The 24,591-nt window shown below is 38.1% G+C and overlaps 1 protein-coding gene and 1 long non-coding RNA gene across 6 annotated transcripts in view; one reads left to right on the forward strand and one right to left on the reverse strand.

The window, feature by feature from the left end:
- The window catches only part of LOC145940315 (opioid-binding protein/cell adhesion molecule homolog), a 240,318-nt gene that overhangs the window by 206,880 nt on the left and 8,847 nt on the right, over nt 1-24,591 (reverse strand). Inside the window, exon 1 of one of the 5 annotated variants that reach the window (XM_083045264.1) lies at nt 13,114-13,485. The exons of 1 other annotated variant lie outside the window; for it this stretch is intronic. The gene's annotated coding sequence lies outside the window, so the exon portion shown is untranslated. Of the gene's footprint in view, nt 1-13,113; nt 13,486-24,591 lie in introns of those variants that run through there. 3 more of the 5 variants (XM_083045268.1, XM_083045269.1, XM_083045271.1) reach the window with 3 other exon arrangements.
- LOC145940323 (uncharacterized) overlaps nt 1-24,591 on the forward strand; it is a 211,373-nt gene that overhangs the window by 112,214 nt on the left and 74,568 nt on the right. The window lies entirely within an intron of this gene.

The raw sequence follows: 24,591 nt of genomic DNA on the forward strand, positions 1-24,591 counted from the left end.
CGATCGCATTTGTTTTTATCGCGAGTGCATCTTACTTGGGATACAAGCGGATTGTCAATTTTCGCCTACAATAGTCATCGTTATGGAACTAACAATGCGTATGTTCGAACAGATACAGCTGCGGCATGAAGTAAAGTTATGAGCACGGTCGCGATATTGTCCGCGTAAATACGGAAAAATGTACTAACAGCAAATAGGAGTCATAAAGAATATCTTACAACGGTGGTTATACTTTCTCTATGTATCTCTGTTATGATTGCGGACGAATAACTTGCATTCTTCTTACATCTAATTTTCAAACTGCCATAAGGAGAAATACGCAAATACGCGAGCGAGGCATTTTCTTATATTTTATATATAAATGATTTTCAGTTACAGAGTAACGATGCAATTTTTGCAAATTAATATTACGCATGTTGCATCTGCATATTAAAAATATTATACATATAAAGAGAGAAATTATTGTAACATCTGCGTATAAAAATTCCAGGCACCCGAAACAAAATTACTCAAACAATAGTTCGATTATCACACGTGCATTAGGTATGGAACTTAATAAACGAGTGGCGCCTCGCGCATTTTCAATTGTAACGCTAACGGCAACACAATTGGTCGACGCGCGGGATTTAGCAGGAGCGAAACGCAGCTGCGCCTGGGGATTACGGCAACAAAACCTATAAATAATTGACATCACGGTGGTTAACGGTGCATGATATGAGGTGTGTGTGCGGGGTGGAAAAAATGCGTATAAAATAAAAAATGTATCGCGTAACTGGCGGCGGTAGCAAACGCGAACGCACGTATAGACAAAACCGGGTGCGTTGGTCGCGCGCGAGAGGGACGTCAAAAGCAGCCGTCGAAATTGTTCAGGATAAAATATTTTTTAGGTTTTTGGTCGCGGTAGGGAGAGAGAGAGACAAACAGACAGAGGAGACGGAGAGGAAAAAAAAACGCACGAGGAGAAAACTGGCACGCGTTATTGTATCGATCCGATCGATGTAACCCGGCCGCCGCGGCGTGTAAAAGGGCGAAAAATGCACCGCGGCTGTCCGGAACGCACGGCTGCGTCGCGCACCGGTACAGGCCAGTCTGTTGTAGGCAGATTTTGTCATTCGTTTGTACATAAAGCTGAAACTTTAACGCAGATATCAATTCGCGCAATTTTTGTTTTTATCCGCTCCCAATTTTTCATTTGCGAATGAGGTAAATTTGTCGAGAGTAAATTGCTTTCTCGCACGCCGTTTGAGCTGTCCATGTGAATAAAATTTTTTTTTTCCGTCCGAATTCACTGTAACGTCACTGTAACGAAGTAAAATAATAATTTTTGTTCCTCTTATATTATTAATTTTTGTGAATTTTTTAAATATTGTAAAATTTTTGAGAAAGGGGGGGGGAGAGAAATAAAGTTTTGTGTATTTCGTACAGTAAAGAATATTAATTTTCCGTGAGCAAATATTTTTCTATGAGAATTTTCCTTTTTTTCGTCAAGGAAGTAATTTATTCTACATCATAGCTGTAGAATCTCAAACATTCTATTTAATATATACTATATGTATTTCCGTATAGTATACAGTAATTAGCATACTTAGCGATTATAGACAATTTTATAATTTGTTTAGTCCGTCTTTGAGAACGCGATAACAATGATCTATTATCTGGTCTGTATTTATCAACAAAGAGGATTGATCGGTACAAGTAAACAGCGTACAATTGCCATTATATCACACGTGTACATTTGACGCATTCACGCATCTCTCGCCTTCAGACATCAAACGTGAGTAAACGTATTTATACGGCATGGCGTGGGCAGGTTAATGATAATGTAAGTTCACGTCTGGCATCCGCAAATCCAGTGTAAGTGTGAAACCGGGGAGGATGGCCGCGTTTGTATCACTTGGCATTGATCCAGCCAGCCATTTAATCTACGCTGGCCAATGTATCCCGATGTTATCCTTAAACTATAGCGTTTGCAACTGCATCGTGCATTATCTATGGGTAAATACGTGCGATTGTTTGTCGATCTCGTGAAATCACAATTCGAATATCGACAAACCCTATAGTGGCAGCGATGCTTTTAATATCAAAATTTTCGTCGTCGATATTTCGGCCATACGATTTGCTCTTCATAAATATCGCAATATCAGTTATTTCGTTTTGCATATAAACCTATCGTGCAAGAAGATGAGATGGATTTTCCCTGAGGTGTTATAAAATTTTCATTCGCGTTATATATGAATTTTATTGTGACCGCTATTATATGGCTCTGCTGTTTGACGCTTCATCGTAACGTTATGTTTTGCGAAACTTTCGTAAGCCGGATAACAGTCTGATGACAGAATTCACTTTATCGTCGCGAGACAGCTGGCATTTTTCGCGAGAGTAATAGATTCTTGTTGCCAATAATTTCGTACAATAATTATATATGTTGTTTTGATAAATTGGGGAATTATTACACGTCCGCGGGCTTGTGAAGCGCGTCTCTCCGCGAGAAGTAGTATAGATTTCGGCGTATCATCCCGCTTGAAATTGCCATCCCTCTTCCTTCCCCCGTTCCTCCTTTCCTCGCAACGTCAACAAAATATCTTCGCGAAACCATTTACTTTTCCGCCCTTTCATTACTGTTGTAGGACGAAACGCGGAGTAAAAGCACACACACACAGTAACTTAACTGCACACTTTGCGCACACAAGACTAGCATAAGTCAACAAATCTTGTGTGACGTCGAATTACAGGTGTCGTGAAAATAGCGCGCCAGTAATTACACGAACAATAAGTATTCAACGCGCAACAGTATAATTTTCGCATTGTAACGAGAGCCGTGGATTGCAATCATTATTGCGTAATCTATCGGAACGTGACACGCGGGACAAACGCGATAATGTCGATGTACATAAAGTATATGTGCTACGCGTTTATTAAGGCCACTCCGATATCTAAGGATATTAATCTGAAACGATAGTTTCGTATCTCGTTACAGGCGTTATCGCTTCATTTCCCATTCAATTATCGTGGAATGTTTCTGGAACAGTGGGACGAACATTGTGAATATCAATTTTATATACATATACGCGTTTGTATTTCTACCCATACATTTATATACGCACAAAAATGTGAGATGATAAGATAAATTATAGCCAAATATATAACATCGTAGATTGCAGATAAATTGATAAATATTTCATTAATTAAGTATTATTTAAATCCGTTTTTTTATATAATATTATTAGACAAGAATAATTTTTTCTGATAAAAAACACGAATATTTATTTGCGTGTGTACAAATATTGCATCGAAAATTGTCATAGACGTATTTTTGTACAATTTATGCTATATCTATATAATTTATCTTGCAAGCGTCTTGAGATCTTAGTATTTTTGCAAGATCTTGATATATTAACATATATCTTAATTAATTAAAAATGCAATTATTCATATTGCGACATTGTCTGAGGGGGGTACCTTTGCTCCTTGACGCGAAATAATCGCAAATTAATTGCGTCGGAGCAAAAGTATGTAATTATAAGTCGTATTTTATGTCGCATTTGAATGCACCAGCTTTGTAACAGCGCTCGGAAGTAACCTCCTTATTGGAGGAAGCTCGGCTTTGCGAAATTACGCGTGTTTCGCTATAGTCCAATGACCTCTCTAGACGAGAAAGTAAGAGGTCGGGTTGTATTTCTCGAAAAGGGAAAACCGTCGAGTGCACTGCAGTTTTCTCTGCGACGATTAATTTCCGGTAGCTTGGACACTGGCACTTTATTACTCCCCGCCAGCCAGGAGTGAAGTAACTACACCGAAGGCTCTATAGGATTTCTTTACCTCGCTTTACACGTACTTTCACGGAGAACATTTATTTTTGCGGCTAACAATACGGTGCGCGAGAGGAGCGTGTCGTTTTGCTTGCAGCAGCTATCTACTTATTTTTAGTCATCATTTCTCACACTTAATTTTTCAACTAGCATCTCGCAAACGTTACTCCAATCGTCAGGCAAACGCTCATTTAATAAATATGCAGGATCTTGCGAATTTTCCCCTCTGTTTATTTACATATTTACTCATATATCTATATAGTATAACATAAACTCTCTAACTTTGATGTAACATAAAGTTCTAATTACAGAGCCTGTACTATACAGATGCTAAGGAACATCCGAGAGATCTGTCATAGAAACTGAGAATCTCTCTCGAATATTTATTTGATCTTACTTTTTAATTTAAAATCTAATTTTCTTTCACTTAATACAGTTCTAGCTTCTTGGCGTTCTTCTCGTCGGATATTGTTAGTTAGCTGATTTCGTCACGCACGTTCTTTCTTTCTCCTTTTTTTTAACAAGAGTATTGGGTGAAAGTGCGTTACACAAAAAGGCTCGAGTTCTCTTGTTTTGTTGATATGCCCTTTTGTCTTCAGTTTTATCCCACTAGAACAACACACGCGCCATTCTTCGGTTTTATGTTTAAAAAAATGATATTTTTTTAAAAATAATATAAAGTTTGTCTAAACTCGATTAATATTTTTTTCACAGAAATTAGCTGATTAAAGCGTTAATTTGATAGTTATCAGCTGATTTCTATTAAAAAATATTAATCGCAGATACGGCATTATAACATTATTTACAACATATTACTATTTTACATTCTATAACGTCTTATTATTTTAAAATTTAATTAGCAAATTAACGCTTTATTAATATTTTTTGACAGAAATCAGCTGATTCAAGCGTTAATTTGCTAATTAATTTTTAAAATAATAAGATGTTATAAAATGTAAAATAGTAATATGTTATAAATAATATGTTATAATGACCTATCTGATTAATATTTTTTGATAGATCAGCTGATAACTGTCAAAAATATTAATCGAGTTTAAAGAATTATGACATTATTTAAAACATATTATTTTAATTTTTATAATATATTCTAATTTTAAAAGGTAATTAGCAAATTACCACTTTAATTAAAATTAATAAATTATTTTAATAAATTATTTTAATAAATTATGTCATGAAAATAATTGTAAGAAGCTTTATTGAGTTACTTTTTAATGGAATTATCTACCTACATGTTTATTACAGTTGATAAAATAAGATATTACTCTAAAAATAATAATTTTTTTATATTATTAATAAATGACCTCTTAAATATCCAAGTATTGAAAATTTTAAATAATTTTACATTATAAAAAATAACAAATTATAATTATGTGAGCTAATTAACAATCAAACATCGCTTAATTTGTAAGCTATTGTGCATAGAACATGTACTCGAATAAGCTATGTGAACCTAGCACCCGACTTTTTGAAAATTAATTTTTTAAAACGGAAAATGATAAGATTTTGTTTGTAGTTGTTTGTAGTAACAATAATTTCGTTTGTAGTTTTACCAATTAATAAATAAAAAAAATTTTTTTAATGACTCGCACCCGACATTGAGATATCGCAAATCCGCTTGCGCAGTCTTCTTTAGAATCGTTTGTAGTTGTTTGTAGTGATTTTCCTTTCGCAAGAGGATTTGCGATATCTTTAAAATTAACAAATTTACCCTCTTGGACGAATAAACAATTGTTTATAACTTTTGAACCGCTCAACTACAAACGAAAGGAAAATCACTACAAACAACTACAAATGATTCTAAAAAAGACTGCGCAAGCAGATTTGCGATATCTCAATGTCGGGTGCGGTCATTAAAAAAATTTTTTTTATTTTATTGATAAAACTACAAACGAAATTATTGTTACTACAAACAACTACAAATGAAATGCTATCATTTTCCGTTTTAAAAAGTTAATTTTTGTCCGGTGCTAGGTTCACATAGCTATCATTTTACATATTTTGTTTTTTTAAATAATATTTTTAGGCGCGTCTCCACCTCGCTTTGAATGTATTCGCGACTTTCGATTACGTAGGTGTGATTAGACTGACCAGTCTCTGGGCTTACTACTGAGGCTCGCGATGCAGGGCTGTAAAGATTAATAAAGAATAATTTTATATATTTCGCTTTTTTATATAATATTTTCACATGCGTCTCCATCTCGCTTTCAACGTATTCGCGACTTTCAACCGTGTAGATGCAATTAGGCTGACCAGTCTCTGGACTTGCTACTTAAGCTCGCGATACAGGACCGTAAAGATTAATAAAGAATCATTTTATATATTTCGCTTTTTAAATAATATTTTCACACGCGTTTCCACCTTCCTTTCAATGTATTCGCGACTTTCGACCACGTAGATGCGATTAGGCTGACAAATCTCTGGACTTACTACTTAGGCTCGCGATGCAGAGCTGTCAAGATTAATAAAAAATCATTTTATATGTTTTGTTTTCTTAAATAATATTTTTAGGCGCGTCTCCACCTCGCTTTCAATGTATTCGCGACTTTCGATTACGTAGGTGTGATTAGACTGACCAGTCTCGGGGCTTACTACTTAGGCTCGCGATGCAGGGCTGTAAAGATTAATAAAGAAACATTTTATATATTTCGCTTTTTTAAATAATATTTTCACATGCGTCTCCATCTCGCTTTCAACGTATTCGCGACTTTCGACCACGTAGATACGATTAGGCTGACAAATCTCTGGGCTTACTACTTAGGCTCGCGATGCAGAGCTGTCAAGATTAATAAAAAATCATTTTATATGTTTTGTTTTCTTAAATAATATTTTTAGGCGCGTCTCCACCTCGCTTTCAATGTATTCGCGACTTTCGATTACGTAGGTGTGATTAGACTGACCAGTCTCTGGGCTTACTACTTAAGCTCGCGATGCAGGGCTGTAAAGATTAATAAAGAAACATTTTATATATTTCGCTTTTTTAAATAATATTTTCACATGCGTCTCCATCTCGCTTTCAACGTATTCGCGACTTTCGACCACGTAGATGCGATTAGGCTGACCAGTCTTTGGACTTGCTACTTAAGTTCGCGATTCTGGACCGTAAATATTAATAAAGAATCATTTTATATATTTCGTTTTTTTAAATAATATTTTCACACGCGTTTCCACCTTCCTTTCAATGTATTCGCGACTTTTGACCACGTAGATACGATTAGGCTGACAAATCTCTGGGCTTACTACTTAGGCTCGCGATGCAGAGCTGTCAAGATTAATAAAAAATCATTTTACATGTTTTTTTGTTTTTTTAAATAATATTTTCAGGCGCGACTTCGCCTCGCTTCCAATGTATTCTCGCGACTTTTGACCACGTAAGTACGATTAGGCTGATCAGTCTCTGGGCTTACTACTTAGGCTTGGGATGCAGGGCTGTCAAGATTAATAAAGAATCATTTTAAGCTATGTGAACCTAGCACCCGACTTTTTAAAAATTAATTTTTTTAAATGGAAATTGATAGCATTTTGTTTGTAGTTGTTTGAAGTAACAATAATTTCGTTTGTAGTTTTATCAATTAATAAATAAAAAAAATTTTTTAATGACGCACCCGACATTGAGAATTGAGATATCGCAAATCCGCTTGCGCAGTCTTTTTTAGAATCGTTTGTAGTTGTTTGTAGTAATTTTCTTTTCGTTTGTAGATGAGTGGTTCAAAAGTTATAAACAATTGTTTATTCGTCCAAGACGTAAATTTGTTAATTTTAAAGATATCGCAAATTCGCTTGCGCAGTCTTCTTTAGATTCGTTTGTAGTTGTTTGTAGTGATTTTCCTTTCGTTTGTAGTTGAACGGTTCAAAAGTTATAAACAAACTTGTTTATAACTTTTGAACAAACTTGTTTATAACTTTTGAACGGCAAGCGGATTTGCGATATCTTTAAAATTAACAAATTTGTCTCTTGGACGAATAAACAAATGTTTATAACTTTTGAACCGCTCAACTACAAACGAAAGGCAATTCACTACAAACAACTACAAACGATTCTAAAGAAGACTGCGCAAGCGGATTTGTGATATCTCAATGTCGGGTACGAGTCATTTAAAAAATTTTTTTTATTTATTAATTGATTAAACTACAAACGAAATTATTGTTACTACAAACAACTACAAACAAAATGCTATCTTTTTCCGTTTTAAAAAATTAATTTTTAAAAAGTCGGGTGCTATGTTCACATAGCTACTCGAATAGACAATGTAAGATATATCATCTTTTCCAAATCTAGCAATTTTTATCATATAGTTTCATGGGCTTTGAATTTTGTTTACGAAATTTATCGTGTTATCTCTCAATGATCTCTCGTAATTTTTGCACTGCGATTGTGAATTCGATGTACTTTCATCAACCTTTATAACGAGAAATCAAATTTGGATATATGATGTAATTATATTCTATATAAGTACTTTAGCGAAATAAAAACAATATTTCCATCTTTTTAATATCAATTTAATACTAATTGATAGAACAATGAATTCAAAATTAAATCAACAAATTAGCGATAAATTAGATGCCAGGTTAATGGAAGTATCAGATGTGACGATTGATCGTAAGTGATACAAATTTAAAACGTTCGGAATTTTAAATAAATAATTAAGATTTGTATGATCTCGCGCACGCAACCAAATAAGAGAGGGAGAATATCTTATATATTGAATATCCGTAGAGTGAATAATAGAATTATATATACATTGTTCCATTCTTCTTTTTTTCACGATTCCAATTCAACTCACGATAAGTGACATAAATCAGCAATTTATCTCTCGAGTGAGAATAAAGTTTTCCACCTAGGAAATGTTCGCGTTTTAACGGCTAACTGCGTCAGGGGAGAACTTGCGTCGTAACGACCTGAAAAAAGGAAAGCATCGCGCGCGAGACTTAATCCAGGCCTCGTTGTTGTCCAGACGTTTGCTCTGCAAGGGACGATAAACCTTTGGTCCTTGGACGAAGGTTCAATCGATCATTGCGAGAAACTTTAATAGGTCTTAGACGCGGCGTTCACTTTGCGCAAGGAACTTTATTGCGATGTTTTCGCGTAACGATAGAAGACACGTGGAATATCTCCGCGAAGGGATACACGAATTTCCCGTACACGACGATGCGAGTCGCGCCAGCTCTCTGTCTGGTTAACGTCAGTCTTTATAACGTCGCTTTCTCTTATCGAAGCAGACACTCTGCGAAATCGCAGCAGATTAGTCGACAAGTATTACTCACACGCTATAACGCATCATATGATTGAAGAGAATCAGGAGTAGTGCGAAAATAAAGTTTTTCGTGGTTTTTCATTTATTCGCAAAAATTCTTTTGACTTTGTATTTTTAAAAATTTATTATTTTTATTTATTAATTATTATCTTTCTGAAAGAAAGACGCATACAAAGATTCGATTTAGAATCAACTTTTCGCCTACAATATTGTAGTCATTTTAAATAGTTATTAAGTCAAGTATGTCGCAAACACAGATATCACGCGTTTATCCCAATAACCACGTAACGCAAATACATTACTCTGGCAATACCATTCGTTCGACTATAACGTATCGTGCTCATGAATTTTAAAGTGCGATGATTCACGAGTGAGGTGTCATTTCGCGCTAACTCCTATACGCGCGGCGTATAATGGATGGTGAAATTAATTTGCGTGTAATGTTTGTGCACAAATATAGACGATGCCTCTATTCCTACACAGAGAGTTATTTTATTACGAATTTGTGTGAACTGTTTCTAACTTCTTATCGTATTGTTGTTGAAATTCTTAATAACTTCTTTGCGCAAAAACATTACTTTGTAAAGATAAAACACTTCGCACACGCGAGGCGTAAAATGACATTTAAAGTGTCATAAGCACGCTATGGCCCTTTGACAGAAGAATTTATGTACAACCGCACGGAACTTTCGGTGGTTCCAGTTAAAAACATCGCGGTAAATGTGTTTTTTTTTTCTTTTTTTTTTTGCGAACGTGGTTAAGGCTCCTGGGTGCTCACCGCGGCCATATTGGATTGTGACGTCAGAGACGAGAAAACACACGCTGAAAATTCTTAGATGCCATTTTTTAATGAAAAGATATTTCGATTAAACAGCACTTCAGATGGCTTTAGCACACTCTTAAAAACCCCCGAAAACTATCCTTTTCCCTTTATAATCAATCAACATCTGTAAAATGATCGAGATATCAGACTTTGACATGCGGAATGACTGCGCATGTGCAAAGACCAGACGGACTGGACTTCATAATTTTACAGCTGTTGATTGATTATAAAGGGGAAAGGATAGTTTTCGGGGTTTTTTAAGAGTGTGCTAAAGCCATCTGAAGTGCTATTTCATCGAAATATTTTTTTATTTCGAAATGGCATCTAAGAAATTTTAGCGTGTGTTTTCTCGCCTCTGACGTCACGATTTTGACATGGTCGGAAAGGAGCCAGGAGCCTTAAGCAGAATGCACTTTTGTGATCGCCCTCAATATTTATATTCGATTGTCTCCAATCGAACAATAAGTTGCCTTTGCACAATAATCTATATCGAGCATGATAATGTTTAATCGTTTGTTTCAAACGAATCTTTATTGTTTTAAAGACTAATCGATGTCTTTTTTTTATTCGTAGTCAATGAATTTGGATAATAAAGAGAGAGAAAGAGAGAAAAAGAGAGACACGCGACGATATGAGATTGCAATATGAGTTTCACACGTGCCGGCGAAAATTTAACTTTAATCTCGAAACGCATCAAACGATATTATCTTATACATTTCACTTTGCAAATGAGATCAAATTAATTAACACATTTATTTTGCATATATCATAACTCTGTCTGAATTGCTTTTACGGAAAGAGGTCTCTTTCGTGTTTAATATATAAAAGCAAGTAATAAGCTTTCTCTGCGTTATCAAAGCGCTCGCGAATTTTCGAAGGGTTCACAATTAAATATAATATAATGAAATTGTAACATATATTAATAACACAAAGCGAAATGTCATTGGATGATGATGATGATGACTTAGTGCACGGCGCGGTTAAAATTGCTAATCAAGCAGCATTGTATGCATTTCAGCTAATATCAGGAAAGCGATATAGCTCTCGTTAACGTACATGCAACGAATTTGCATCGTCGTCTGATTGATGCACACGACGTGAGAGTTCTATCGCGTTAATCTAACCCGATCGCGCGCGCGATCACGCTTCAGCGCATAAATTATAAATTAGTCCGGGCACCACCATTGTTGCTTAATAACGTGTCACTCAACGAATATACCCTGAGCTGATCCGATAATCGCATTTGAATCGAGTGGTTGGTCTTAACACGTTATTGCACGCCAAACATCTCGATTAGCAATTATTTTATCAGTCCGATATAACTGCTATTTCACTCTGCCCACATAAAAGTACGATTTGTTGTGTCATTTGTCGAACATAAATGGAATTCTCCATACCATAGTTTGTCAATACATATTGATTTTTTATATTAAAAGAGACATATATGAATAAGTGTCAATGAAATACATAACATTGAAAAACGAGAATAATGTAAAATAACATACATATTATAGTAATATGATTATTTCTTCAAAGGAGGATGTGTAAAAGTCGTCGATTTTTGTCCCCAACCGGCAAGTAAAATATGTTTTTTTATAGTTTTTAGGCTGCAGAATCACGTGGTGCGATTAGTTTTCCACAAACATGATGAGAACATATGTAAAAATGTGAAAGAAGTGAGTAAATAAACGCACGAATGTTTACGTATGTTCCCATCATGTTTATGGAAAGCTAATTGCACCACGTGATTCTGCAGCCTAAAAACTATGAAAAAACATATATAAATTTTACTTGCCGGCTGGAGGCAAAAATCGACGATTTTTACACATCCTCCTTTCTTAAAGAAAAAGGCATTGTTCTTGCGGCTGTACTATTATCTAACTTATACAATTCACAGTGTATTTAAACTAAAGGGCAATAAATGACGGGGCTGCAAATTCTCGCAAAAAACTCGGTGACATTTCGGGAGGGGATGGAGAGCGGAAATAAATCGCGCTGATGTTTCCGCGAGCATCTAACTATCGGCCATTCATTACAGCAGCGTTTCAGTGGCTCGTAGCCGAACTGGCGTTCTCGCAATTCATACTGTGACATGATGCTTGATAACAAAGGGGGCCCGGGGATCTTCCCTCCTTATTAATAGACGGCCGAGTCTCTACCATAACTAAGGGCGGAATAGTTAAAACCACCCCCTTCCTCCCTCTCTCCCTTCCCACTCTTGTCGGTAAACGAAGACCGAGAATAATGTATGACGAGCGTCGTCCTCTGGCTTTAAGCTTGTTCGATCCCGAAGGGAGGAAAGCGGCAGTGCAATAATTAGTAGTATATTGCATAATGACGTGTGTGTATGTGTGTGTCTGCGCGCGTGCGTTAATCCCAAACTTGTCATTAGCACATGAATCATCAACGGATGACGCGATTAATTATGACACTAGAAAGCCAATTAATCTCTCGAATCTCGCTGTTTGGCCCCTATACGCGATGCATTACTCGTGGGCGACAGAGAAAGAAGGGCACTTCCGTTTTTACGATGCTTTCGCGACACGTTATGATCGATTGTGACGCATCACGTTCATCAACCGCGAAAAGAGGTCGGCACATATTGACTTTGCTCACTTCGAATCGCTTTTTGACATCACACTTGGAGCTCTGATCATGCTTATCTTCTAACTGTGATCCCCACACTCTAATGCTACTAGACTCACACACGAACTGCTATATATGCAATTAAATTAATTCTCCACGCCTGCGAATGTAATATGATTTTCCGAAGCGATAAGTAATCTTTGTTATTAATTCATTAAGGCCACTCCGGCTGGAACGCAATCAACTACAATGATGCGTCAAAGTCTCTGTATAATTATATAATATTACGCTGCAAAATCGATGGACTTATCAGTTAAAAAAAAACAATTTTTTTGCGCCTTTTGTGAATAAAAAAAGCATATAGCACGCTCCGTATAAAGTTGTTCTCGGACTCCTAAAAATAATACGCCAGGAAAGATATAGTACGCGTGATTTGTCGAGTCAGTCCGCTCGTTTATATAAACACGGACCATTGTGGGCAAAGCGGTACTTTCTCAGCGTCGCCCTTTCGCAGGAGACTTACGACCCATGGTGCTATTGCGACGCGCGTTTGTCTCGCAATCGGCCACCGACAAAAATAAAAAGAAAAATTCAATCTATGAAAAGAGCAAGGGAAACTTACCTGCTACTACATCGCCACCCGCGAAGAGGCCGCGCTCTCTCCTCCACGTTACGTAGCACTCTAACTGAAAACAGGCGTGCAGAATCGCTGCTCACTGATCACTTGTCAAACACGCCAGTCCCCATACGAAGCGCTCCACAACACTTGTTAATCGTGTCCTTTGTCATCCCGGACGCGAGAGAGAACGAGAGTCGATCAACGAACAGTCGGAATCTCGTCGATCCCTTGATAGTTCTACTCGCGAGGAAAATCCATTGGCGATTGATCCTGGCTCTCGTCCACAGCGGGATGCCACAAAGTAGGATAACAAAAGGGAAAGAGAGAGAGATGGAGAGAATGGATGACAGTTCGCGCGCGCGGCAAAGGCGCGTGCGGTCCGGACGCGGAACGTGAATGCCGCTTGGTAGAAGCGACTGAACTCCAGGCCGGGCCGGCGGAGCGCGCAGGTCCTACGGAACGTCCTACGTCGAGCTCCGGCGGCAAAGCCACGGACAGGTTACTCGTCTCGCTTGGCGAGGGAAAATACTGCCGCCAACCCTGGCGGCGAAATACAATCCCCCGAGTGCCGCTGAGAATTCGTCGCTTAATACGTTCGTTCCCGAATCAGGGAGGCTACGAGAGACGGAAATACGCGAGAATTTTGGAAATGGGAATGATCGGATAGATAGGTAGATAGATAGATGAGGATATTTTTAAGCGCGTGTTCGTGAAAATTAAATTCTTTCGAGGGATTATTTTAATCTTATTAAATTATCTGTGGTTGCAGAAACGGAGAATACGCTCGTTCAAATCCTTATATTGCATATTTGATTGCTGTATATACGAACATATTTATATATAATGGATTATATAATATATAATGCATATTTATATAATGTGTATTTAAGAGTACATGTTATTATCGTACTTTATGCAACATAATGGAAATGAATTATGTGAATAGATTTTTCTCTCATTTCATGAAAAGTTTATGTATTCTATATCGAATGTAGCACAATCGATATTTATTGAATCGATTAACAAAGTTAATACAAAAATAAAAAAGATATAAAATTAAGACTGACATTAATAATGTAAGAGGGCTTTTTATATAAAATATGGAACTATATGTGAAAGAGTAATAAGATAAATAATTATAATGAGATTTAGTGAATTATAAATTGATAAATCTGGCAAAAATTTAATTATATTTAAATGATTTTTTAACAACGAAATACGTTGAAAATAGTAACGGATTAAGCTTCGCTTCTTCTATGTAGATAACGACTTATAAAACAGTTTCTGCCACAGAATTTCCGAGGTTTGTGGAATTTCAATTTAATTAATTAATGTATGTAACAATCGGTGACAGATGTTACGGTTGACGGTCGATGTAATAACGAATATCACGCGATGAAGAGAAGTTCGTTTCGGCGCACATTTCACGAAACCCGTTCTGATGCCTCTATCTCTCTTTTCCCGGAAACCTCGGCGTCGAAACGCCGAAAGCGGTTTCTATAAAATATTGCAGGTAACGCTGCCATTTTTCTGGACATCCAATTATATCCAGCACGCATTCACCGCGAGATTTTCGTGCTCTCCGTGATTATCGCGTTTCTACGAACGTTCTGGAAAAACTCCTCGCAATTAGTCAGTCGATCGATATCTCGCGACAGCCGCCCATTGGCAAAGATATGAAAACAAATTCGCGCCAGTACGTTTGCCAAAAAAAAAAAAAAAAAAGAGTTATTCTCCAATCTACAATATTGAATGTGCTGCAAATTATATGATAGAGATACTATTTATTTTAACCAAACACACACGTATCGCTGTATAAACATCGTATTTATACATCGGACGCGGTTGTGTTCACAAAACAATGCTTCGCTGCATAAATCTCGCATAAATATATTAGCCGTTTCGAGAATTGGTTCATTTATTCGCCTGTATATATCCCCCTTTCTCCCGTAAAACTCTCGAGGAGCTTATTACCGGCTAATACTACTTCGCTCCTTATTTATGGCCGGACAACGGGCGTGCGCCTGGGTAATACGTGTGGCATGCGAATATCGAGTTGCCGGGGCGCGATTCACCATGCATAATATTAGCACGATATTATAGTTCCGTCGTGGATTACGGGCGGGACGAACCGAGCCGAATACCAAATAAGGATTTTACGACTGTCTAGGAAATCCGTGATTAGGTTCTCAACTATGCGAGCTGAGTCGCACAACGTAACCATCACTTGCGCGCGTTCGAGCATTCGTAGCTCATCGACATGCTGGCGGCTCCCTGTCCGGATATATTGATCCAAGATGAAGCTAAAGCTCCAATATCTATTGTTTTTGGTGAAGAATATATTATAAACTGGATAAAGTATGTTTAAATTTTTTTTTTCGCCACGAAAACGCGCGTCGTACAATCTGTGCCTAAAATATTACAAAACACGCCTTCTGGAATACATTCCTGTATACACATTCTGTCTGGGTCGAGATGTACATTTTTATTATATCTATATCCGACTGTTGAATTAAAAGTTAATCGAGTCGGAAGTAAATTACGTTAAATCGTACCGTTGGTGGATTTCTTTTGTGGCAAAACCAGAGATGAGCTTATAAAAATGGTAAAGTCTTTATTCCCGCAATTTGTTCGTGGCACACGCGTACCGTTCGCATTTAGATTCCGTGCCAGAATTCGCTTTGCGAGTCTCATTCCATGTTCTTTACTTCCGTCCAAAGTAAAATAGGAGAAAGGGAATTTACAAAATTCACGATGAGAGAGACGAAAAATTATTGTTTGTTTCATTCATTTTATGAAAATCTCACTGTTTTTGTACGGTTATAAATACAAAATGTATAACAGAGCCGACCGATACTCGTTATTCCAAATTCCCTCGAAATTTACGATTAATGGATTACACGTATTTGCGGACAAACAACATAAATAGCGCGTCGCGAAAGATATAAATAAAGTAACATCGATTAATATTTATTGCAGTTTATTAAATGTTTTATTGAACGTATATTTTTTTGTTCCTATTTATTGTCAGTTTATCCGAAGTGTTAGTTTATCGAAACTCGAAAAATAGAATGTATACATCATTGAGTAGCAAATGTCTGATGCCGATATTACTACAAGATATAATTCAAGATATATTTCAAGATATTATTTAATTAATTTATTGCGCGTTTTCTTGTCTTCGAGTCGACGCGTTAAGATTTCCGATAATAGTGACTCCAAAATTGAACCGCATTTTCCATGCGTCATATCGATCATATCTCGTTTTGTAATAGCGCGATTCGCGAAAACGGACAACTCCTCTCGTGTGGCTGGGGATGCGTTTTTTTTCTTGTGCAAGGGACCACCGAATTTCGCCAGCAAATATTTACCGCGCGCCGCACTGCTGAATACCTGACGGCCGCAACGCAACATACCGTCGTCATCGTCGTCGTCGTCGTCGTCGTCGTCGTCGTCGTCGTCGAGACAATATACACACACGTACACATGTATACACATACGGTATTTCAACGATGCAGCGCGCCAGGCATGCTCCCTGAGCATGCAGTTATGCGAACGCCGAAAAACCGTGTTCGCAGCTCGGCGCGTCTAATGTGTCGCTGACACGGTTTCTGTTGGGACGAGGGATTTGCACTATGTATGTATGCGCAATGCGCCCAGAAGCAGAAAGCTCTTACAAATTTCTGCGAAAATGTATATATATACAATGACGAATTTGGAATTTCACTTTGCCTTTCAAAACCAACACTTACGTTTCGGTTTCCCACTATATTCGGTTCCCCCATAGACTGAAAGTATAACCTGTATATTTATTTAATATAAGTAAAGAGATTTTATTTGCGAATTTTATATATATCGTACAACTGGCTATATATACGCACATCGACGAAATATTAAATTTTCTCCAATTTTCTATATAATAAGCCCCGAAAATGGCGAAAATGCAACCGCATAAAAGACTACCGATCATAAATCGTGTCGCTGTTGCGGCAAATTTTCTACCTCCCGGAAAATGGACGTAACGACAGAGGCGTTGACGTTGGTGCGTGTCGCAGTTCGTCACGCAATATTGTTGTCGTCGGCGAGTAATCTTATTTAACACGCGGTTGGACGAGCGGAGAGATTTTCGCGGCGGAGAAAATCGCGCGACGTCGAATGCAGCTTTTCGCAGAGACATTCAGCAGTCTGCAAAAGCTCGGGTCCTCTATATTCTCACCACCCTCGGTTTCTCGGCGTGGTTAGGTTCCGAGCAACGCGGCATGGGAAATGGGGTAAAGGAGAGGGGAGAAGGGAAGTAACCGTACTCCCTCGGGAGTATGGTTACCTGGGACTCGTGACGTTACGGTTCGACAACCGAGAGTACCTACGTAGTCGCTCTTTCCGCATCCTTGAGCCGCGAGACTCGATTCTCTCTCTGCTCGATCTCGTCGTATTCGCCACGCTGTGTGTTACATATATATGTGGCATACATACACGTATACATAATGTGTCCTCATGTTCGCTCACGCAGCAGGGAGAGACGAGAGAGCATTTCCAGAGATTTCGCCGTGCGGAAATCGTCCTAGCGAAATTTCGTATGACGTGGCAATGCGGCATTTTATCAAGGCCTCGTACAGTGTTAAGATTGTATGCATATATATATATGTATATATTATAATAAATTATAATAATTGCATCATTATAATTGTCAAAGGGTATATCTTCTTCCCTTTGTGACGTCTTTGTCACAGATAACTCCCGAATTCTCGTTTGAACTTCTTTGCCTTTTCCTAAAATATATTAAAATGTTGATCTTAAATTGTTCTTTCATTATTTCTCATCAAAATACAATACATATATATATATATATATGTGTGTGTGTGTGTGTGTGTGTGTGTGTGTGTGTGTGTGTGTATATAATATAATTTGAAACAAAATTCAATGTCAGAGATAATAATATTGCCGTTGATATATATATACGCAATAACGCTTCGCGTGGGAGAACGTGAGATCTCAAACGAAATTCCAGAAATGTCCGACTTGATTGAATCCCATAAATACACAGACACATCGGAGCGAATTTCGAACGCGTGTTTCCGGGACGTGAAAGAGAATGAGAGAAAGAGAGATGGAGCTTACTTCTGGGCAGAGCCCAGAAATTCGGTTGCACCTGCGAACGACTTTATCGCTCCTGGAGGAGTGCAATTACCGTGCCAACGTTCCCTCTCAGACCCTCCACGTCCGGCAGTCTAAAAGAGTATTTTTTCGATGGACGGGATTGATTCTTAGAGAACTAAAGTCTTATCGAGATCCGCGCCCTACTTTCCTTTCATTTCTGCTTTTCTTCTTTCTCGCTCTTCCTTACTCCTATTTTGTCCCCCAACCGGACGAGTTGTCCTTTGAACAATCAACTGGCAGCACTATGCAGTACGAACAAGTACGAGATTCTCTCTTTAACATGGATAATTGAAGGAAATCATTTCAAGCAAGCAAGAATAGAACAGGAACGATTCTCACAGTCATTACTAATCATCTGTCATTTATTTCTCTTTGACATTTAACATCTAGTTAGTCTGTATACAAATTTGTACTATTTTTGCAATTATGTAGGTATATTTGTCACGCAATTAATTCCTAAAATAAATAAAATAAAAATATCGGTGAAAAATGATAATAAATATAGCTACATAAATTAAGTTTTAAAAATAATAAAATAAAAATGTATTGTGAAGTAGATTTCAGTTTAACGATCGTTCGAAGAGAACTGTAACAAGACTACCGAGTCAAGGAAATTAACAAGCAATCAAGTTTGCACGTCATAAATCGGCGAATAAAAGCGTGAAATCGCAATCGATACGTTACTTCAATTACGAATGAACATCGACGTTTGCATGATGCGAACCTATGAGCGGACGAGCATTTAACCCGGGCTTATCTCGAGATCTCGGGGTATATTCGCGCGGTAATACTCGGCCATTTATAACCCGGCAGTTAAAGGGCATAAATCACGGGGGAAAGTAAATGTACGCACATTTAAGTTACTACCGCGGACGCGTGGTGTACGTGCCATCTCGCCATTGTTCCGACGGCCAAGATTCACGGCGCTCTGCTTGCCCAGCTTTTGGAATATGATCTTGCTCTTTAGTGCGCGCGAGAGAGAAGAGCTGGAGAAGGAGAGAGGTGCATTTGCTTGCAGCTTTTCCCGCAAACAACGTAACGCGCGGCGAGATTGTACTCGACACTTTAATGCGATCAGAATTACGATGAAATGCTGCTAATAGATGCTTCATGCGCATACATTATTTAGCAAAATTATGGTTTTCGAGAAATTGAGTTTTAAATTGTTACAATTTTAAAATATTCTGTTAATGGGAACGAGAGACTAAATGTAGAACTGAATGGAAACTTATTTTTAAATCCGTATAACTCGAGTTTTCAGACGCGCCTGTGTATGTAACGACTTTAAATATCTAAATTGCGCGAGAGTTTGAAAATTGATCTCCATATATAGAGCGGAACGACGTGGACGTGTCTGTGACCAGGTTGAAAATGTATATTAGAGCGGCGAAAGTTACAGTGGAACTAATTTGACACAGTGGACTCCTTTGGTTTCACGGCCTGTGAATCTCAATTTTATGTACGAACTTGTTCAGCGAGTTTCAAGTTGGAATTAGGTGGGCTCTTAAAGGGATATTTAAGTAACCATGATGAACATTCGTTACGACACAAAGATAAAAGAGTGATACAAGAACTTGATGAACAATAGATAGCTCGATGAAAATGCACGTATATTTTTTTAAACATTTAACATCTAAAGAATATATAAATATGCCGCGAAGAAAGATTCATTAGATTTAACTTTATAACATATTATTCACTTTTGAAATTACATTTTGCAATGATCATCGCGATGTAATTTTATAAATAAAAATTTATTTTTGAACATCTAAAATTTCCGGAATATTTTCGAGCGCTTGATAAAAATTGCGATCTAAAGCACTGTAATACTTTCAATTTTTTTCCATACGAGTATAATCGGATGTTTAAAATTGCGCCTAGAGTCGATATACTGAAACTGACGTCATACCGATACCGAAATATACCGAAACCTGCTGATTCTGTACAACGAAAATACAGTAGCTGTTCCAGTTGAGCCAACCTTTACGCGATATTGATCTCGTGCGGCACCAGAGAACCGAGACTCAGCTCGCTGTAGTATTAAATGTTGTTGTAGGATCGCTGACTGTACAATGACGTTTCACGATGCGGAATATTATGGAAAATTTTCTCTGACCATCGTATAGAACATACACATAATACACACACACACACACACACACGTAGTTGCGTCATACAACTCAAGTCATTGATTAAAAAAATTACCCCAGATAGAGAGAGTAGAAGCTTTATTCTGTTTTAAGAGATATATTCTTTAAGAATAAAACGTAATACAGTATATAATTTTAAATGGTAGGGAATATAAAAAAGACTCTAAAACACACTGCCATTCTGAAGAAATTTTCTGAAAATATATTTACACTAGAGAAAGTGAAGATCTGTAAAGTTACGGATGTAGAAAAAGAAAAAAGGGGAGATGGATTTTAGAGCCCTTAATATATTAAAAAATATAATATATTCAGACATAGAAAAAACAACGCACACGCGGAAACAGGAACATTTTAATTTCACATTTAAAAAATATCCCCCCCAAGTTCAACGCAACGTGTACGAAATTGGAAATTACAGACGAAATGTAGCGCTTTGATATTACATATGTGCCATTTTGGGAAAAAAAGTGACGCGATACATTCGACAATGGCACACAGTTGACATTGCGTCATGTTTGTTAACGGAAAAAATACACAAAATAATTCTTATTAAATCGCCAGCTTGTTGCGGGAAATTTCGACATTTCATCTCGCGCGTGATACGAATTATAAAACATTCGGCGAATTTTTGCACGAAACTTGCCTCGCTGTGCAAGCCAGTTCGGACACATGTTACTGCGCGTTTCGCATCGCGGTGTAACGTGCGAACAAGAAGATCGATAAAATGACAAATTCCCGGTCTAAATTCCAGACTGTTCCAGATATCATTCTCCATGCGCGAGTGGACTCTCTCTCTCTTTCTCTCTCCGCGTCTCTTCATTAATTCGCATTAAAATTAATGTCGTGCCATACCGGACGGTTTGCGTATCTTCGTGATGCTTCACGAATGCCGTGGATTCGCGCGAACGTCGCTGCTTTTCCTTCGATCGTTATATCCCCCTTCTATTGCTCGCTTCCGCAAAGTCCTTTTTGTTCCTCCGCTTAATTAAGAGTCGGTACATGACATTGTGGCTGTCGGTGACGAGAACAATAGAAAAGATTTTTCGATGAAATTTAATTAATAATATTCTTCATTATTCGCGACATAATGAAATTGTCCTTAATCATTTTATCGCGTATATGTGTATATCCGAGTACATGTTATACTTGGTTATTATTGTTACAATATTACCGTTAGTTTTTCTTCGAGTGTTTGCGCATCTCGGCGAAAGTTACACGGTATTCATTGTCGGGATTTAAATCCGACGCGAACAGGAAAAAGGGAGAATAAAGTTTGCAACGGCGAAGGATGTTTGCTCATCTCGTTGCAGGTGCATACCTGCGTAACTAATCAGAGGTACCTCGTAGCCCGGCGTTCACAATTTATATTCATTAAGCGGTAAGGTACACGGTGGGAAGAAGTTGCGAGGCCGGAAAGTTTGACGGGGCGGGAGCGTTTTCATAAATCGTTTCGTTTATCGCTTCCTTTTTCCCGGCTAAAGCACAGCCGTAGTCCTTCGCGAGCGCGATCCTGTCGCGAAATGCATCGAGAAAAATTTTCTCTCGCGTCGAATCATCGGTTCTCTCACAGTTCTCGCGATTTCGCACTCTATCATATTTTATATCGATTTTATTAAAATATCGTGCTGCATTTTTTACGCGACGACGACACTCTTATAGCTAGCCAATTAGAAACTGCTCTGGAAGCTGTTGAAGAAACTTATTCCGTTTGATCTGTAAGTGTGCGAGAGTGCGCGATCTTTTAACATAATTATGCAAAATAATTGTGTCTGAAATAACATTTATACTGCAGGAGAGAAAATTAAAAACTCTCAAAGAACAAAGTAGTAAAAGAAGGAATCTTGATATTTGCATTTTGCTTGAAAAATCGAACAAAGTAATTCTAAACACCAGTTAATATACGTGAAAGAGAGAGAGAGAGAGAGAGTAAGCGACATTGAATTAGCTTCCTTAAAGATCATGAAAAACCGTATCGATCATAAACGATATAAAATAGCGGCGAGTTACTGCTGCGGAAGGTAAAAGCTTTTACGGGAAATGAGCGCGAGAATTTCCCTTCCGACTCGCTGCTTACACCGACGCTTAAAAGCGAGAGTAGGTAAGCGACTGCAACTAGGCGGGTGCGGGTATTAAGTGTAATCGATAATAGATATCGACGGGCGACGGGAAATTTCCGCGATCCGCCGGGAACAAAGTCTGACAGTAGTAAACGTCGCGCTATAGTCAGGCGGCGGCCAAACGGAGCTGCTGCGGCGACCAGCCTGTGTAAAGTACGGGGTAATGGTCCGTCGAGAAGTTGTAGCGTCGGACTAATGGCGGCGATTAGTAGAAGTCAGTACGTTTTATCCTGCGGCGCATAGAATTTCAATAAACTCGGTTGGGTGTCGGCCTGGCGAGAGAGAGAGAGAGAGAGAGAACCACCGACGACTATTCTCACATAGTTATAACTGTAGACGCTCGAATCCCATTTATTCGGCCTTATCTAGAGCGGACGTGTCCGTTCGCGAATAGCACGCTCCCACTGCGAGATAATTAAAATTAGCTTATCTCGCCGGCGAACGGCTCGCCGGGGATAGGATCGGCAATAACATACAAGCGCCGGCGCGAATGAGGTTTTCTTTAATCATCGGCTCTAAAGGATGGGCCGGCTGCTCTCCTCGATGATAATCGCCGGTCGGCGATCGCCGTTATTTCACCGGCGCCTGACGTAACTTATTGTTAGGATCCCGTTACAAACACGCGTTACATCAGCGACGCCGCGTCCATTATGTATACCAGGCCCCAACCCGGCTCTATATCCAGTCATCTGAGAACGTGCATTAAAGTCGTGCTAGATAAAATGACCTACTTGTCAGCGATTTTTCAACGAGAGATAACACGAGGGATTAAGGTAAAAGCGTTTTACGTATAATTTTCTCCATTTGCGCTTCGATGCGCATCGCGATATATAATATATTTCAGATAAAATTTCGCAGCGCGGTCGTTTTTTTAATAACTCCCAACTGTGTGTTGTTTCGCGCGCGCGAGATTCTCTCTATTTTCGAAATAACGGTATCTTCTTTAGGTTAACGACGTGCCCCGCCGATATCCCATTACGAAACTTGGTGCATAATTCAAGGAAAGTTTGCAACACGCGCGTTCCACGGTATATAGCGCTAATTAAAATGGTATCTGCGCAAACATTTTATACAGAGGCATATAGTGGCGAATAAAGTGTCGGGACATAGCGAGTCGAAACTTAACGTAACGTTCGATATTTACTTAATGCTCGCGATATACAATTCCCTAAAACGCGCGAACGCGTTTCTATATAATTCCCACGTGTCTCGTTGCAACTTGATGTACATTCGATATATCGAACAAAGGTGTCGCAGGTTAAAGCACGGGTAACCACAATGCGGCTGCCAGTGGCAACCAATGCAACAGCTGGTATTTGACAAATTGAAGAGGGACGTCGAGATGACAGTTATACATAGATACGTTGGTAAGCGCATCCATTTCCGGGTTAACAATAATAGAAGCTTCGCGATATATATATATATGAAAACCGCAAACGAGTGAAATAATAATTGACTGATAGCAGCAGCACAAACGATGAGACGTAGATTATTATATCTCTCTTCCTACAATTTAATAAATGTAAAAAATATACGATCGACACATAGAAGCTCGATTCCAATAATATTTCATTTAATTAAGAAATAGGTTAATTTTGACAAGAGCAATTTGATTGTCGGCTACTCAACTGTGCGATAAACCGATGTATTTCGAAATTGTCTTTTAAATAAAGTCTTTGATATTATAAATGGAAAAAATACTGTTATTATACAATCTTGCTATCTTTCTTTCTTTCGACGTATAAAAAGTACTTTGTATATAAATTTAGCGCAATTTTCCTCGTTAAAAAACGGACGAGTCGCAGTAATTACAAGAATACAACCGTTCGTATACGTATTACGGCAGATTTCAAACGAGATGAATTTGCGCGTCAGGGATCGGGATTCCTTCAAAGAATTCTCTACAAGAGTTATTTCATGTCCATTCTCCGTAAGTCTCGCGGCTGTTCTTTTGTCGACGCACATAGGTACTCGCGGAAAGAGGACTATAGTCTTTCAAGGTAGAGGGTTTTAATCCGTTCGGAGCTCGCGCATTTCTACACTTAGCCCAGTGAGAA

Source organism: Prenolepis imparis, unplaced genomic scaffold, assembly GCF_030444845.1.
Source record: "Prenolepis imparis isolate NDT839.2.m4 unplaced genomic scaffold, iyPreImpa1.0 SCAF_9, whole genome shotgun sequence".
Taxonomy (NCBI): Eukaryota; Metazoa; Arthropoda; class Insecta; order Hymenoptera; family Formicidae; genus Prenolepis; species Prenolepis imparis.